General features: G+C 38.8%; 1 non-coding gene across 1 annotated transcript; it reads right to left on the bottom strand.

The window, feature by feature from the left end:
• Positions 1 to 8595: 8595 nt before the first annotated feature.
• TRNAE-CUC (transfer RNA glutamic acid (anticodon CUC)) lies at positions 8596 to 8668 on the bottom strand. Its single transcript has one exon. It is a non-coding gene; the product is annotated as a tRNA-Glu (tRNA).
• Positions 8669 to 19665: the final 10997 nt, after the last annotated feature.

The following is a 19665-nucleotide window of genomic DNA, read 5'->3' as shown; positions in this document are numbered from 1 at the left end:
GCTAAGAGAATTCAGCACCACCAAACCAGCTATACAACAAATCCTAAAGGAACTTCTCTAGGCAGAAAACACAAGAGCAAGCAAAGACCTACAATAACAAACCCAAAACAATTAAGAAAATGGTATTAGGAACATACATATCGATAATTACCTTAAATGTAAATGGATTAAATGCTCCAACCAAAAGGCATAGACTGGCTGAATGGATACAAAAGCAAGACCCGTATATATGCTGTCTACAAGAGACCCAGTTCAGACCTAGGGACACATATAGACTGAAAGTGAGGGGATGGAAAAAGAAATTGTATGCAAATGGAAATCAAAAGAAAGCTGGAGTAGCAATTCTCATATCAGACAACGTAGACTTTAAAATAAAGACTATTACAGGAGACAAAGAAGGACACTGCATAATGATCAAGGGATCAATCCAAGAAGAAGATATAACAATTGTAAATATTTATGCACCCAACATAGGAGCACCTCAATACATAAGGCAAATGCTAACAGCCATAAAAGGGGAAATCGACAGTAACACAATCATAGTGGGGACTTTAACACCCCACTTTCACCAATGGACAGATCATCAAAAATGAAAATAAAAAAAGGAAACACAAGCTTTAAATGAAACATTAAACAAGATGGACTTAATTGATATTTATAGGACATTCCATCCAAAAACAACAGAATACACTTTCTTCTCAAGTGCTCATGGAACCTTCTCCAGGATAGATCATATCTTTGGTCACAAATCAAGCCTTGGTAAATTTAAGAAAATTGAAATCATATCAAGTATCTTTTCCGACCACAACGCTATAGCTCTAAATATCAATTACAGGAAAAAACCTGTAAGAAATACAATACATGGAGGCTAAACAATACACTACTTAATAACAAAGAGATCACTGCAGAAATCAAAGAGGAAATCAAAAAATACCTAGAAACAAATGACAAAACACGATGACCCCAAACCTATGGGATGCAGCAAAAGCAGTTCTAAGAGGGAAGTTTACAGCAATACAATCCTACCTCAAGAAAGAAGAAACACCTCAAATAAACAACCTAACCTTATACCTAAGGCAATTAAAGAACAAAGAACAAAAATAACCCAATGTTAGCAGAAGGAAAGAAATCATAAAGATCAGATCACAAATAAATGAAAAAGAGATAAAGGAAACAGTAGCAAAGATCAATAAAACTAAAAGATGGTTATTTAAGAAGATAAACAAAATTGATAAACCATTAGCCATACTCATCAGGAAAGAAAGGGACAAGACTCAAATCAATAGAATTAGAAATGAAAAAGGAGAAGTAACAACTGACACTGCAGAAATACAAAAGCCCATGAGAGATTACTACAAGCAACTATATGCCAATAAAATGGACAACCTGGAAGAAGTGGACAAATTCTTAGAAAAGCACAACCTTCCAAGACTGAACCAGGAAGAAACAGAAAATATAAATAGACCAATCATAAGCACTGAAATTGAAACTGTGATTAAAAATTTTCCAACAAACAAAAGCCTAGGACCAGATGGCTTCACAGGCAAATTCTATCAAATATTTAGAGAAGAGCTAACACTTACCCTTCTCAAACTCTTCCAAAATATAGCAGAAGGAGGAACACTCCCAAGCTCATTGTACGAGGTTACCATTGCTCTGATACTAAACCCAGAAAAGGATGTCACAAAGAAAGAAATCTACAGGTCAATATCACTGATGAACATAGCTGCAAAAGTCCTCAACAAAATACTAGCAAACAGAATCCAACAGCACATTAAAAGGATCATACACCATGATCAAAGGGGTTTATCCCAGGAATGCAAGGATTATTCCATATATGCAAATCAATCAATGTGATACACCATGTTAACAAATTGAAAGAGAAAACCATATGATCATCTCAGTAGATACAGAGAAGGCTTTCGACAAAATTCAACCCTGATTTATGAAAAAAACCCTCCAGAAAGTAGGCAAAGAGGAAACTTACCTCAACATAATAAAGACCATATATGACAAACCCACAGCCAACATCGTTCTCAATGGTGAAAAACTGAAACCATTTCCACTAAGATCAGGAACAAGACAAGGTTGCCCACTCTCACCACTCTTATTCAACATAGTTTTGGAAGTTTTAGCCACAGCAATCAGAGAAGAAAAAGAAATAAAAGGAATCCAAATCAGAAAAGAAGAATTAAAGTTGTCACTGTTTGCAGATGACATGATACTCTACATAGAGAATCTTATAGATGCTACCAGAAAACTACTAGAGCTAATCAATGAATTTGGTAAAGTAGCAGGATACAAAATTAATGCACAGAAATCTCTTGCATTCTTATACACTAATGATGAAAAATCTGAAAGGAATCACTCCCATTTACCACTGCAACATAAAGAATAAAATACCTAGGAATAAACCTACCTAAGGAGACAAAAAACAAAAGTATGCAGAAAACTATAAGACACCAATGAAAGAAATTAAAGATGATACAGATGGAGAGATATAACATGTTCTTGGTTTGGAAGACTCAACATTGTGAAAATGACTATACTACCCAAAGCAATCTACAGATTCAATGCAATCCCTATCAAACTACCACTGGCATTTTTCACAGAAGTAGAACAAAAAATTTCACAATTTGTATGGAAACACAAAAGACCCCGAATAGCCAAAGCAATCTTGAGAAAGGAAAACGGAGCTGGAGGAATCAGGCTCCCTAAGTTCAGACTATATTACAAAGCTACAGTAATCAGGACAGTATGGTTCTGGCAGAAAAACAGAAATATAGATCAATGGAACATGATAGAAAGCCCAGAGATAAACCCACTCTCATATGGTCACATTTTTGATAAAGGAGGCAAGAATATACAATGGAGAAAAGAGAGCCTCTTCAATAAGTGGTGCTTGGGAAACTGGACAGCTACATGTAAAAGAATGAAATTAGAACACTCCCTAACACCATACACAAAAATAAACTCAAAATGGATTAAAGACCTAAATGTGAAGCCAGACAGTATCAAACTCTTCAAGGAAAACATAGGCAGAACTCTCTATGACATAAATCACCGCAAGGTACTTTTTTTTTTTTTACATCTTTATTGGAGTATAATTGCTTTACAGTGTTGTTCTAGTTTCTGCTTTATAACAAAGTGAATCAGCTATACATATACATATGTTCGCATATGTTTTCCCTCTTGCATCTCCCTCCCTCCCACCCTCCCTATCCCACCCCTCTAGGTGGTCACAAAGCACCAAGCTGATCTCCCTGCACTGTGTGGCTGCTTCCCACTAGCTATCTGTTTTATGTTTGGTAGTGTATATATGGCCAGGTCACTCTCTCACTTTGTCACAGCTTACCCTTCCCCTTCCCCATATCCTCAAGTCCATTCTCTAGTAGGTCTGTGTCTTTATTCCTGTCTTACCCCTAGGTTCTTCATGACATTTATTTTTTCTTAAATTCCATATATATGTGTTAGCATACGGTATTTGTCTTTCTCTTTCTGACTTACTTCACTCTATGACAGACTCTAGGTCCATCCACCTTATTACAAATAGCTCAATTTCGTTTCATTTTATGGCTGAGTAATTTTTGACCGACCTCCTAGAGAAATGGAAATAAAAACAGAAATAAGCAAATGGGACCCAATGAAACGTAAAAGCTTTTGCATAGCAAAGGAAAACATAAACAAGATGAAAGGACAACCCTCAGAATGGGAGAAAATATTTGCAAATGAAGCAACTGACAAAGGATTAATCTCCAAAATTTACAAGTAGCTCAAGCAACTCAATATCAAAAAAAAAACCAATCCAAAAATGGCAGAACACCTAAATAGACATTTCTCCAAAGAAGATATACAGACTGCCAACAAACACATGAAAGAATGCTCAACATCACTAATCATTAGAGAAATGCAAATCAAAACTACAGTGAGGTATCACCTCACACCAGTAGAATGGCCATCATCAAAAAATCTACAAACAATAAATGCTGGAGAGCATGTGAAGAAAAGGGAACACTCTTGCACTGTTAGTGGGAATGTAAATTGATACAGCCTTTATGGAGAACAGTAAGGAGGTTCCTTAAAAAACTAAAAATAGAACTATGAGTAATCCTGCTACTGGGCATATACCCTGAGATAACCATAATTCCAAAAGAGTCATGTACCACAATATTCATTGCAGCTCTATTTACAATAGCCATGACATGGATGCAACGTTAAGTGTCCATCGACAGATGAATGGATAAAGAAGATGTGGCCCATATATATAGTGGAATATTACTCAGCCATAAAAAGAAACGAAATTGAGTTATTTGTAATGAGGTGGATGGACCTAGAGTCTGTCACAGAGAGTGAAGTAAGTCAGAAAGAGAAAAACAAATACCCCATGCTAACACATATATATGGAATCTAAAAAAAGAAAAAAATATGGTTCTGAAGAATCTAGAGACAGGACAGGAATAAAGATGCAGACCTACTAGAGAATGGACTTGAGGACACGGGGAAGGGGAAGGGTAAGCTGGGACGAAGTGAGAGAGTGGCGTGGACATATATACACTACCAAGTGTAAAATAGATAGCTAGTGGGAAGCAGCTGCATAGCACAGGGAGATCAGCTCGGTGCTTTGTGACCACCTAGAGGGATGGGATAGGGAGGGTGGGAGGGAGATGCAAAAGGGAGGAGATATGGGGATATATGTATATGTATAGCTGATTCACTTTGTTATAAAGCAGAAACTAACACACCATTGTGGAGCAATTATACTCCAATAAAGATGTTAAAAAATAATGAAAAATAAAAACTCACATCCTCCATAAAGTTTTTATACAATGGAAGAGAATACAGTGTGTACAGCATTAATGTAAGTAGTACACATTTGTATATAATGGGTATACACATAACACATAAAGAATCATTCATCCACCTTGTGTCTGAATGAGAAACTTGATGGAAGCAATCATTTCTTCTTTACTTTGTGAGATAATTTATTATAAAGAGCTGCACTATTTGCTTTAAGCTTTCATAAAGAACAAACCCTGTTACAGGATAAAAAGCCGTGTGGAAGCTATATGTCCCTGAACAAAAATTTTTAACCTGAGTCTCAGTTTTCTCTTATGTCAATATGATGTCTCATGATTGTCATGGACATCAAGTGAGATACGATTTTATAAAGCTTTTGACATGTATTAGGTGCTCAGTGTATGTTAGACTTCATATCTGCTAGTTGGAATTAAGTTCAACACAATATTGTATTTTTGAAGCATACAGTATGAAACATACAGTATGTTTCAAAATACTGTCATTAAAAACAGAGCAAGTAAAGTTAGATTGAATTTCCAAACATCAAAATCAATGATCCAATGTTGGTTTCTTATGTAGGTTCATAAAACCACAATATCACTGTTAACTGCTTTGTCTCATTTACATTAGAGTTATAAAGCATCAAATAAGAAAAATAACCCTTGGTCATAAGAAAAAAAAATGGATCAAGCATTAAGCAACTTTTTATATGCATGTAATTATAACCCCCAACAATCTGTAATAAACACCTGGCAATATTGCTGTAACTTTTAACACAATAGAGTATACCACAGAAGATTCTTCCATTTCATTGAGGCTCTGTGTGTTTAAATGAATCACCAAGGAAACAGAGCAGTTTGGGTTAAAGATCAGTTCCAGCAAATAATATCGCTTTGTTACTCTACCTGAGTGAAATCTGGGCTGAAGTAATCTTAAATGATATGTACTTTCTAATGAAACAGTGAACGCTTTGGTTCAAAAGAGCTGTTTATAATGACAAGGATGCATATTGGAATCAAAGTGCAGGAAAGCACAAGGCAACCAGCTTTTTCATGCATTATTTAAAGTGGGATTTTTTCACCCTGCTTTGGAGAAGTGCCTTGGCAACAGGATCTTGAACCTCATTCTCATTATCTCTAATGTCTTCATGTGAGTAGGATGGTTTAAATGGCTAATGGGGGTATTTGCAAACTACTTTGAAAATACACTACTCTTCCCTTCCCTGTTGCTTTGTCTTTTCTAGGGATTCTAATTCACACCTAAAAGCTCACCTAACATTTTAAGAGCACGCATGAGAAAGCCTCTCTAATACTAAGTCCAAAATGGGGGACAACCTTCTATGCCCTTTAAGTATTTTTGTAGTCACAACAGAGGCAACTTCAGCATTTCCATGTTAGAGGAATTTAGGGCTGGAATCTGCAGTCTAGTTTGAAAGCAGTGCAAGGGGTTGTGAAGCTGAGCTAACCTAGCAGGGGGTTTTGTGCTTGTGTATGTGTATCTATGTGTGAGATAAACTTGAGAAAACCATTCATATCAAATAATTGAGGGGGGGTGGAGTTACAGCTGAGCAGGATTATGGGAGGGTTAAGGCCCCTTCACTCTCATCCTAAACTACCCTTTGGAGGTGTCTGAAAAGCATAATTTCATTGTTGGGATCCAAAACGGATTAACATTTTACTAAGTACAGCTCCTTAACAAGCTCCTTAACAAAGCTTCCGTGTATCTTATTCTGCTTTTTAGGGGTAGACTAGATTCATGTGGTGACTTTTATTTAGGGATGTTCCAGTAAAGGAGTTAACTTACATTTTATATGTTAATGATGGGCACAGTAGTACAATGAATTCCAGGAAAGGGAATGTTCAAAAGTCATTGAATAATTATATTGAATCATATGTATTTTTAATAGCTTTCGGTGAGACTGGTGGGTACTACACAATATTATTCTTTCTTAATAAGAAAGCTCAGATTTTATTTGGTATGGCAAGGTACCCAGATAAAAGTTGGCAATTCTACCTCACTTGCAGCTTGATGTGATCTTGTGATTAAATTCTGGCCAATGAGATGGAAAAGCTGTTGGGTGAGTCTTGAAGGCTCCTTAAAAAAAGGCTAAATAGCTGGTGAGGACCCTTTTTAATTTCCCACTTCTCCTGTTTCCTACTAGAATGAGGATGTGAGGGCTGAAGTTTTAGCTGCTGTCTTAGACCTGAGGCAACCTTGATGATAAAAGCCACAAATCTGGAGAGTGGAAAAGAAAGACAGAGGGGAATCTCTCTCTCATATCAGACCTGGCATGCCTACCTTCAGACTTCCTTTACACGTAAGCAAAACATCTTCTGGGACTTCTGTGGTAGTGCAGTGGATAAGATTCCGTGCTCCCAATGCAGGTGGCCTGGGTTCAATCCCTGGTCAGGGAACTGGATCCCACATTCATGTCACAACTAAGAGTTCGCATGCCACAGCTAAGGAGCCCATGTGCTGCAACTAAGGAGGCCGTGAGCCGCAACTAAGGAATCCTGGAGCCACAACTAAGATCCGGTGCAACCAAAAGAATAAATAAATATTTAAATATTAAAAAAAAAAAAGAAAAACATCTTCCATCCTATTTAAGCCACTATTATTTCCAGTCTCCGTTATTAGCAGCCACGTATATTTCATAAGTGAGAGATTTTGTTTCACCAAAACTGTTCCGTTTAGTTCATAGAGACCCAGGATAGCAGGTTTGTAAAATGAGAGGTGTTGTTATCCAAATCCCTTTGTTTTGGATAACAATGAGCGAGAATTTGGTTAGCAAGGGATACATGTAGTTTTAAAGGTGAAATCACAGCTAGTTGGTATTCTACATTCCCTGTAATCACAAGATAGAAAGTGTCAAAGTTTTCCTTTAACTTTGCTAAATAAGAGAAGCAAATCCTCCTAGACCTAAAAATATTCCTTTGTACAAAAGCAGATAAATATGCATTCTTCATCAGATTTAGAAATACTGTAGATCTTACAAAATATATAAATGTTTCTCTATTCTTTAAAAAACCATTTTTAAACTTTAGCAAGACTCACTTCTATAATAACTGCAACATTTGGCATATATTTTTTGAATTTCAACATTTCCCTAAATATTGACTCAATGTTATTTAGGAATTCAAAGAGCCTTCACTGTCTTGAAAAAATATTTAGGAGTCTGTTTGTTGCCTAGCTTTGCCAAATAGCATTGTAAACAGGTATCAATATTCCCTTTCTGAATTTATGTCATCTTACAATCCTGGTTTGTACCTCCTTCTTTGTTACCTACTGCCTTAGATTGGACATTATTTTATCTGTTCTCTCTTAAATGAGTTCTCAGAGACAGCTCCTAAAAGAGAAAACTCTTAGGAACAATTTCTCTCTGGTGTTTCATGTCAGTTATGTCTGACCTGTTGTCAGTAGAGAGTCAAGCTTGTTGGAGAATTGAGTGGAATGTGACCAAGGACTTCTCAGGAGCATGGAAACTCGTCTCACCTTTTCTTTCTCTTTACTCACTGCAATGCAGCACATTTTAATACAAATCATGTGCACCTTGGATTTACTACAGTAAAAGGAAAGTGAAGGATATGTTGATATACCAGAGAAAGAAATGGCAAATTCTTACGTTTGTGCTTGCTATTCAGTTATCAGGTTGGCAAAGTTTTCACTAGTTAACGGATTCTTCCATGTACTTCTCATTTCTACCTCCCAGTTCATCACTAGCCTTTTCACTTGGCAATTCTGATCAATCCTTTTTTTTTTTTTTTTTCTGGCCACACTGCACGGCTTGTGGGATCTTAGTTCCCCAACCAGGGATTGAACCCGGGCCCTCGGCAGTGAGAGTGCCGTGTCCTAACCACTGGACTGTCAGGGAATTCCCTGATCAATCTTATTAAACCAGTTTACTTTGATCCTAGGACTAGGCTGGTCTCTCTCATTAAAAGCAAGCTGAATCCGCCACTCAGCTCCCAGGTCCAGTTCCATTTGGCCTCACTATTAGAACTGCGCTGCTTGGAGTCATGTAACTCACTGGCTCAGTGGGTCCATACACCTACCTACTACTCATAATAATACTTTTACCAGTCTTCCCGATGATGCTGGGTGCTGGGTTTCATTCAAGTTTTCTGAACTGTTTTTCCTTTTCACCTTTCACATCCTGAACTCTTCTTTTTTTTCCTTCCTCAGAAATAAAGCACAGCTTATTTCTTTATGCAGTAGCCCTCTGCTGTGGCAGCCCACATCAGCCCACATCTGTCCATTTCTTTTGCCAGGGTTCATTAGGCTCCCTCTCAAAGAAACTCATTTCACAGCCCTTACTCATTGGCTGTTGTTTCTTCCTGAACCATTATTTCACAGGACAACACACAGGTCCAGTTAAATCACAGTTTTCTTTCCCTGGCTCTAGACACGATAACCTCCAATCCACTTTAACTTTGATCCTGTTTGTTTTTAAAGATTGTTTTTCTTCCCTCCCTCCCAACCCGTCTTTCCTCCCTCCTTCCTTCCTCCGCCCCACAGCCATTGTCAGTGCCCTGGTGTTTTCCATGTCACTATCCTAGCTCATTAACAGTGAAGTGGAACAGAGGGAGAGATTCCCCAGGGGATCCTCAGGTATATTCTTATTGTTGCGGCTCATCTTAGATGCTTATAATGGCGCTAGAATAAGTGTTGTGGGCTGCCCCCCACAGCACTGCAAGCCCTGTACTTGCCCAGCCTCAAGACTGAAGAGCCTAGAGTCAGCGACAGAACCATCTATGGTTTAACGGATGGTGGGGAGGGGGGCTTACGTGTCTGAGGCGAGGTCCTGGAGCAACACCGCACCACAGATGGCAGGCAGGACATGGCAGCCGTCTTCGCTACTGGGGAGGGGGCGAAGTTATAGGGGGAACTGACGTCACGTTGGCTCTTCTGTTACCAGGGAAACCAGCAGGGGAGCGGGCCCCTCACCTCCCCTTTGATAAGCTATCATAGAGGAGTTGTTCTGATCTAAAGATTAGAACAATCACTAGCTGGGACAAGGGCAAGTATGTAGGCATTTACTGATTAGGCTCTATGATTAAGAGAGAATGTCAATCATGTGAGTAGGGTGTAGGTGAGGCAGGGACTGGTGGAGCAGGGATGTACAGAGAGCAAGAGAACAGCCATCTTGGGTGGCCTGATCATACAGTGTTCAAAAGGATGTAGATCCTTCTGTTCTACAGTTCAAGTCTGGATAGAAATACATTTGAGAGAATGGGTAATGAGCCTGAGAAAAATACAGCTCAAAGTGAGGTAAATTGCACTTCTAAGAGTTTAAAGTCTGAATGTGCAGATGGGAGGCTGTATTTCCCAGTGGGAGAAGCTCTGGGTTCTACTCTCACATCCATGACCGCCTAGCTGTGTGATGTTGTGTGTGAGATGTTAAAGTGGGTAAAGAAGGGGTGAGAGCAGCATAGTCATCTTTGAGCAACAATAGATCCCCGAGTTGTTTTGGTACTTTCTTATCTTGCTGGGTTTTTTCTTTCCATTCTCCTCACTGCTGTCCTTCTAACATTACAGTAATTTTGTGATTCTTCCCTGGTTTCTCTGGGTGGTGTCTCACTCCAGCCTGCCGGTGCTGGGCCCTCTGCTCTAGACTGTACCTTTCATTCCTCCTACCACAGCGAACTTGTCCAGGCTCTCAGTTGTTAAGAATACCTGCCAGGTAACCGGAAGCCAGTCTGGTAAACTAATTCACAGCAAGGTGCTCATTCACGGATTCATCAAACATTTACGGAGCATCCCAGCTCCTGTGCTCAGTGTGAATGACTGACCAAGGCCATCCCTCTGCATTATCAACATACATTGTGGCAGCCTTGAGCTTTGGGGTCAGACAGTCCTGGGTTTGAATCTCACCCTGTCACTTGCTAGAAAATCTTCCATCCAGAAAAAGTTACCTAGTCCTTCTGGAATCTCACTTTCTTCATCTGTATAATGGATACAAGACAGTAATAACTCCTTGCAGGAGTTCTTGGGTTTTAAGGACAATGACATACAGTGGCTAGCTCAGAGTAGATGTTAAAGATATAGTGACTGGGCTTCCCTGGTGGCGCGGTGGTTGAGAGTCCGCCTGCCGACGCAGGGGACACGGGTTCGTGCCCCGGTCCGGGAAGATCCCACATGTCGCGGAGCGGCTGGGCCCGTAAGCCATGGCCGCTGAGCCTGTGCGACCGGCGCCTGTGCTCCGCAACGGGAGAGGCCACAACAATGAGAGGCCCGCGTACCGCAAAAAAAAAAAGATATAGTGACTATTATGGTATTATTGGTTATCCTTTCCGTATATCATTTATGGGGACCTTTCACATTTTAAATGTGGATGTAAATTGACAGCGCCTTAGCAATAATAAGAATTACAAGGCATATGACAGGTTGTGAGAGACATTTAGTGAGTCAGAAGTCTTTCCCCACCTCTCACCCACACCAGTTGTCTCAGTTCTGACACTAGAATACGCAAGTATCAGCTGTCTGAGGAACTGAAGCAGAGCGAATTGCTGAAGACACAGGAGAGGTGTTAAAAGGATACACAGAGGTATGTTTTCAGATGAGGCAGCCTGGCTCTAAAATGCCAGGAAACAGCAACAGCAGATCATGAAGTGAAAAGTAGGTCACTTGTTTGGAGTCAAGGTGTCAGGTAGCATGCAAGGTGAAGAGCCCAAAGCCATAAACAGTAACACGCTGTGGAGATTGCTGCAACAGCCGTAAACCAAATGGCTGCCTTCCTGCATTTGCCTGATGGATAGAACTGCTGGTCACTGCAGCCATCTTTTTGCCACACTTTCACACATGCAAAACAACAGCCAGCCATCAGCAGTATCATTTTGAACGTAGAGGACAATGATAAATCCAGAGACCAGATAGCTGGTTATGCACATGGCCAGGAGGGCAACTCAAGAGAAAGTGGGAATAAAGCTCTCCATCTATTTAGTTTGCCACCTAAATGTGTGTTGTACTTTTCAACTGTTTATGGCTTCAGATTTTAGGGTGTCAAATTTCAGAGTGCCTAAATGAAACACCCGCTTGTTTGCATATTCTTGTACGTTGAGTAGGCCTCCTACTATTGTAGGATGTTTCTGTGTTGTGAAAATTTTTTTTAAAAATACTGGTTTTGTGTGCAGGTTATAAAGAATTTTAAACTCAAAGCCTGGGGCTACCACTTCAAATGGCATTTGAACAGTCATCTGGGACTGTCAGCTTGGGGGAAAGGGAGGAGGGAGACAAAATGCTGTTTGGATGGTGAGGGACACTAGTGGGCCGTATGTTCTGCTCCATTACACGCATTGTCATCCCACGGTTCTCTCTTCTTACATTTGCCTCCTGCACACTACCCACGACAGTCTAAAACTCTGGAGAGATGATTGAGATAAAGATAAAAGAGTATCTGAGGGAACAGGGATTTTGGTGAACCCCGAATTTAGGAACTTGATGCAAAGAAAGAAAAGACTTAGCTACCATATACCAGTGAGTCATTTTGGCCATTTGATTCAAGCAGAATCCTCCACATTTCTTAGCCTCCTGATATTAACTGCATTATGATTATTACTTTTTAAAAATGACTTATCTATCATGAACTAAAGAGTTCTTTACAGGGATATATTAATATTGTTGAAGTTACTGAAAATAAACTGCTTGAGACCCAAACTATGATGTGATGCTAACATTATTTTCTCTGACATCTGATACGTATTAATTTTATTGCAAAAGGGTGTAACTAAAATTTCACACAACCTGCAGTCCATGAAGAGTTTAAAATAAATTGAAGTTACTTGGACACTAGGAGCTGTGTAAGAATACAGAAATATCCTAGCTTCCCTAACCCTTTCAGTTGTCAAGGAGCACACTGGATTCTGGAGCATTCGAGCAGATAAACGGCCTTCGAAAAGTCAGCAAGTAAATGAATACAAATATTGGTTCAAATATTCTCTTTAAAAATAAGAATAAATGACGGAATTGAATAAAACTTCATATAATTTAAATTGCTAGGAAAAGCAATTTGTGTAGAAAGTGTGACTGTTAATCTACTCTCAGAAAGTAATTTTTATGGATCCCTGTCAAAGGCATTGGCCTTACCTGAAATGATAACTGGCTGATAAGGGAAATATATTCCTGTTAGTAAGAGTTATGTTTAAAACTTAATTGTTGAATAAAAATTCCTCTTGGGGGCAGAATTGAGGGTGATTTAGGAGATATTCCCTTTGTTGTATGATTGGGAAGAATACGTACATTTGTTTATTTTTAATTTTTTTTTGGAGTCCTGACTTGACAAGAGCAAAATTTGAATTTATGGCCTTAAATGACTGGAATGCGTTTAGGATTTTCATAAATCTAGACAGCAACTAAGGAACGCTTCCACTCTTCCTAAAGGCAGTGGAAACTATTTAAATATGTTAGAGTCAACTGACAAGGACCTACACCATTCTTTGGAGTTTTTTTAAAAAAGAACTTTTATTTTTCAGACTATATATTATGTTAGTATATGAACATCATTGTCCTGGAGTATTTTGGATGGAACAGTCATTAAATGGGTCGATTCCACTTAGCATCGATGCAGAATATATAAAAGCACGTTTTTTTCTAAGCTCAGGATTACACTGAATTATTTCTTTATTTCCCACTAGCATAAAATTTACTTATATCAGCTATATTAATGCAAACAGAGCTTTATTCTTCAGAGAGGTTAGTTTCATGATCTAAATTTAGAGCTGCTTCTCAGTTTATCTCATGAGTGATTATGCTATTTTTTAAAAAAATAGTTGAAGCAAAGAAATGTTATGGCCACTTTTGATTTATCTTCTTGAAAATGTGTTCTTAGTGGTAGAACAGTTATATGCTTGCACTTACTTAGCAGCTCAAAAAACTGGGGGGAATAAGATCTCGCTTTTCAAAGATGCCTCTCTCATGAGTTTGTAGAATCTTAAGCACACCTTCAGAGTGTTATTTTTAAAAAGGACTTTGGTTCTTTTCCTATATGCACTTTAAAACTTGCAAGTAACTTTATACAAATAGATTCTCACATCTACCCATTTATATATGATTAGTTCTAGGTGTCTGAGTGAATCAAGTTTCTTGTGGAGAATAGAAAGTACATAAAAGTAACTGCTGACATTTTTTTAACATTCCATTTACTGGAAAACAAAATGAACTTTTCAACAAATGTTTTTCTAATTTATAAGGAATCTGCACTCCCCCATCCCCATCTTAGCCTTCTCTTACTTTTTAATTTTGTACCAGTTCTCTTAATCTTAACATTTTAATATCACCCTTATGGGCTCAGTTCAGATTTTGATATATTTTTTGATGGAGTGAGAAAAAGCGATTAGAGGGATGTATATGTCCATAATATGTTAAAGAACTTCATATCTTCATAATACCTCTCCACTCTTGATTTCTTTTCACCACTTTCCTTTTCCTTCCTTGTTCTTTCAACTTGAAATACCTCTCAGTATCACATCACTCTAGTGAAACTGATGGGGTTTCCATAATTCTCCACGATGGACTGCATAAATTGAGAACACGGGGTTAACATGAAGCCGAAGATTCTGAATTGCAGAGGGAGAGGCAGCACTAGTTCACAGCTACTGATTAAGTCACTAAATAAATGGAGGGGAAGAGGCCTTGTTGAACCAGTTGTTTGTTGACTTAATCATTCACTTCCTATGACGTGGTGTAGACACAGTCTATGCCAAGCTTTTACTTGTTTTCTTGCTTCTTAACTATGGTCAAAGAAGAAAAGAATAGGGGCCTCTACCTGTCTCGGAGTCTTTCTATTTATTGCAGGTTCTTCTGATTTTCAATTCTAAAGCTTGATTGGTGGCAGACTCCACTGTAAGCTGAACTTCCCTATCTTGTTTCTCGGAATAGTATTGCATTTCCCCTTATGATATTTCAGAAGGGATGTTTGACCCAACAGCATTGATTTTCTCTATCATCCTAGTTGTGATGGGGTGGTTAAATTGCAATATGCCTCGTTACAGCACATAACTCTGTAGGCTGATGCTGAATTCTAGAAAGAGTTGTATTGCCATTCTAATCATTTTGTGGTCCTTTTCTGTATGGAAAAGATCTAAGCTTATATTTCCCAGATAAAGGCAGTTGCATAAATATGGTAAGATAAAATTATAAAAAGAAAAACAAAAAAGCCTATGTTTTTCAGATATTCCAGCTCTCTAGTCCTTACCAGTATGTAATTAAAGGAATCAATGCAGAGCCAATGCATTGCTGTAGAAAAGTAAGCAACAAGCATTCGTTATTCTGCAGATGTGCAGAATCTGCATCTTGCCCACGTTATTGTCCTCAAAAGACATCGCGAGGAAGAGCACTGTTCTCTCATAAGTATAAGACAATTAGTCTCAAACATACAGAGACAAATAAGTGATTTAAATCTTTACCAAACCTGTCAATTTATCTATGAGCAGTTTTAAGACACAAAATGAATAAAATTTGCATTTATTACCACTCGGTATAAATTATTTATAACTAGAATCTTAGGGATTAAATAGGCTTAATTATCTGTGTCCAGTACCGTTATTGTTCACGTGAAGAAATCTTGTGTGTGTGTATTCATAAAATTACACGTAACTACATGGAGTATAAACCTTGGGTGCATTAGGCCCTGAAGGCACAGAGATTAATGAATTATCCAAGGTGATACAGATGGGCAGTGGCAGGGCTTCCCTGGTGGCGCAGTGGTTGAGAGTCTGCCTGCCGATGCAGGGGATGCAGGTTCGTGCCCCGGTCCGCGAAGATCCCACATGCCGCGGAGCGGCTGGGCCGCTGAGCCTGCGCGTCCCGAGCCTGTGCTCCGCAACGGGAGAGGCCACAACAGTGAGAGGCTCGCGTACCTCAAAACAAAAACCAAAACAAAAACAGATTGGCAGTGGCAGAGCTGACTAAAACCCACCTATCCTGACTCCCCTTTTAATTCTCCTTTTGTTATATTTCAAATGTGATTATTTGCAAGAGTACTGAATTATTGAATCATTGTGTTTCTTTAGTGGGGAAGGGCAGGGATTTGGAACTCCTCAAGGAAGATACATTTTTACAGTAATTTATTTTATTTTGTGTATTTCTTGAGTGTCAGCTGTGAGAGTATAGAAGAAGACCACTCAGGGTGAACAAGCTATAGGTGTGCCCATGTGGGTGTGGGCCTACCATGATTCTGTTTGTGTCTTTCATGGGGACGACAACAAAGAAGTAAAAGATGATGGGTCTCAATGTCTTTCCATAAACTTTAGGAGACCTGGGCATTTGTGGATATGGAACTGATATTCAAGATTTCAAGACTTCTCTATGGGCACCCAAGGTTCAACCTAAGGGCTTATGTGTATCTTTACTAAGGCACAAATGTGAGTTGACTTCTGTGAGAGACCAGTTTCAGAAAGATAGTCACTTAGCTATTGTGTGAACCCTGATAACCACACCCACATTAAAACAAGATGTTTATTTTCTTGCTGTTAAATCCTGCAGAAGAACTCATATGAGGTATTAGAAACTTTGGTTTTGCAGATTCAAGTAAATTCATGATTACTGCTTGTTCAGTAATGATAATATTGTAACATAGGTCAGTTACATGACAAAACTAACTTTAATAACTTTAAAAATGGCTATAACTTAGTATTTATAACATCATTAAAGGTCTAAAGAGCTCTTTAACATTTTTATTATGTTTTACAAATATTTTATGAAAAAGTTCTATGATATAATGATACTTTGGAAATGAGGGAATCTTTTTTATAAGTTCCCTGGATTTCTCTCTCTTAAATGCAGTAAATCTATTTGGGGACAAGGCATTCATACACAGAGCAACCTATGCATTCACAGAGAAGAACGCAAATTAATATAAAATAATATACAAGTAAAATGCCATTAAAACATGCTCTGTTTGTAATGATGAAATTCTTTTCCTAGTAATCTTATACTATTGCCTGTTACTACTTCTGTGGATCCTTCTATGTCTCTAGGCAAAGCTAGTGGTTCATAGGATACTAGTTCCTCAGTTTCTATGTTGTGATAGAATGATATGTATCTGGTCTTTTTCTCTATAAGATAATCAGGATAATGCTATCTTAGTTGTTCCTACAGTACAGTACACAGTAAATAGTTGCTAAAAAAATGAATTAAATATTGTTTGAAGTGGTGATCCATTGAAATTTGAAAATCTTTTTCTCTACAGAGAATTCTATTGTACAAATTGAAACATATAACATACATAAGAGGTACTGAGTAAAAGTCATGGACCCAAAGGGGTTCATGAGTTTCTCCATTAAAATTTTGGTGAAACATTCATATAGGAATTTTTTGGTAAAAATGTGAGACCTTTCACTAAAGCTGTTACCCATGGAAATGAAACTTAAAAAGAAGGAATAGAAAATGTACAAGGATATACCAGATGTTTTACTATTTTGTTTAATCCTTCCTGTGTTCCATAACTTACATATTATTAGCCAGATATTTTAGACAAGGATATCTGTTTTAGATACAGTATGTAGCAAAATACTATCTGAACCCAGGCCTGTCTATCCAACTCCAAAAAATCTACTATGTTTTCCTTATACTACACGTTTACTCAAGGTAAGAGATGAGATGGTCAAGAATATTCTTTTGAGTAAGGCTGAAAACTATCTCAGACAAAATTGTATGAGTGAGTTTTATTTTTAATTTTTGTGTGCTAACAATAAATTAACTGAAACACTTTCCACATCAGTTCAAATGCTGATTTTCAAGTTTTCCCCTGTTATTGTAGAGAGAAAACACTTTGTGCCAGTTTAGCAGTTTTAAGTGACAAATTGCTTACATTAATATATATATTCTCCCAGCACTAAAACACTAAAAATTACATGCAAAGGTCTAGCATTGCTATTTTCAAAAATAATGACCAATCCATTTGCTAATATCTGTGGATATAAGGGAAACAAGAGGCTCTAGAAAGTTCATTATTACAGGGAGGAACATGCTTCTCAAATTCCTCTCACCAAACCCAGCCCTCCACAGACCTAAGGAAGCTCTCTGGTTAAACAAACCAGCGCTGCTCCCTCCCAAAGAAGAGTGATTTCACTGCGGTAAGGGGCTTGCCAGGGTTCATTCCAGGGAACCCAGGTGTCCAGCTGATTTGTGGTAGCAGGGAGCCTAGCCCTGCTTGTAGAATGCAATAGTATCCATATCGGTGTCGGACTTCACCTTGGCCTGAGGTGAGTGCTGCTTCCAGGGCAACTGCCCCAGTTCTTGCCATGTGACCTGAGATGCTGGCAACTGCGTCTCCAAGAAGTGCGCTTTGAATCAGAGGATAAAACCAGCAGGTGAGGTAGGGCCCGTTTCACATGATTTCCCCATCTATGTGCCATGCTCAGGGGGACTTTGAAATCTGTGACAAGAGGCTATGGAGATTGGGATGCAGGGGGTGGGGGAAGCTGAGAGGATAAAGCCCCTTGATAGAGTGCATTATAGGCCTCAAATGTCTTCAGAGGTCAGGGGTCCAGGTATGTAACTCAAATAACTGCAGAAGGCCATTTTGGGGCAGCTGTTTTGCCAATCAAGAATGTAGGTCCAGCAAAGCCAGTTCTTCAAGTTTTCATGAGAAGCTAGAAATTTATTTTTTTTTATGTGAAATCTCTTGGTTTTTAAATATTTGCAACTAAGTTAGAGTTTTTTGTTTGTTTGTTTTGCTTTGCTTTTTTGGCCTCGCCGCACGGCACGTGAGATTTTAGTTCCCCAACCAGGGATGAACCCGCACTCCCTATAGTGGAAGCTCGGAGTCCTAACCACTGGACCTCCAGGGAAGTCCCCAAGTTAGAGCTTTAAAGTAGTGTGAGGTCAAAGAAAATAATTCCACAGGCCAAATTGCCACCACTTTGTAAGCTTCGGTATAGGGCATCTATCTGGGACTCTGGAGAGAAAGGACCTGCCTCATTCCCTCTAAGAGAGATGGATTTCATTGGTCTGGGATGCGTCCCAAGCATCAGATTACCCTAATGTAAAGTTGATGTTGAGCCCTACTCACTTAATAGGTGGCATGAAGTGATGGAATTCCAAGTGCTGCAGGGCCGTATCAACAAGGCTTCCCTGGCTGCCTTTTCTCCTATATTCTCTTATGCAACTTTATCAACAGAGCCATAACTTCAATAATTCCCTCTACCTGTGTTTCTCCAACTTAAATGTGCACAAGAATAACTCAGAAGCTTATTAAAATAGAAATTACTAAACACACTGCAGGAGATTCTGATTCAGTAGATGGGTTCTAGAATTTGCTCTTAACATCCACCTTAGTTTACTGTAACACAGATGGTCTGGAGACCACACTTTAGAAACACTGACTCATGATGGATACTGATGGCTGGCACATCTGTTATTTCAGCCCTAGTTTCTTGCCTAAGTTATAGATCTGTATACATAACTGCCTTCTGGAAATCTCCACCATCTTTACCTGGAAGTCTGAGTCCAAGTGTATTATTTTCTTCCAAAGCCTGCATACAGACATATTTTTTATTTCATTGAAATGCATCATCATCAACTTAGTTTCCCAAGCCAGAAATCTGCATTTGCACCTTTGATGGGTGGGGGCTAGCATTCAGGGTGTAAGGGGTATACGGTGGACACCAGCATGCCCACCAAGCAGCTGCTTTCCTATCCAAGCTTTGCCACGTCTGCTCAGTTATTCTACCTTGGCTTTCTAAGTGTAATCCAGTTCTTCTGGGACAAGACAATACTAATAACAGCTTTATTTATTGAGGTTTACTCTGTACCAGGCACTCTTCTAAGTGTTTCACATGTATTAATTCAATCTTTTCTTGAAGCCACTGAATTCTCTGTCTAGTTTTTGTCAGCTCCATACCCCCTGAGGCTAAATCTGCTCCCCGTCTT

This window comes from Phocoena phocoena, chromosome 11 (assembly GCF_963924675.1).
Source record: "Phocoena phocoena chromosome 11, mPhoPho1.1, whole genome shotgun sequence".
Lineage (NCBI taxonomy): Eukaryota > Metazoa > Chordata > Mammalia > Artiodactyla > Phocoenidae > Phocoena > Phocoena phocoena.
The sequence above is the reverse complement of the archived record's forward strand: the minus strand, read 5'-3'. Positions and strand labels throughout refer to the sequence as shown.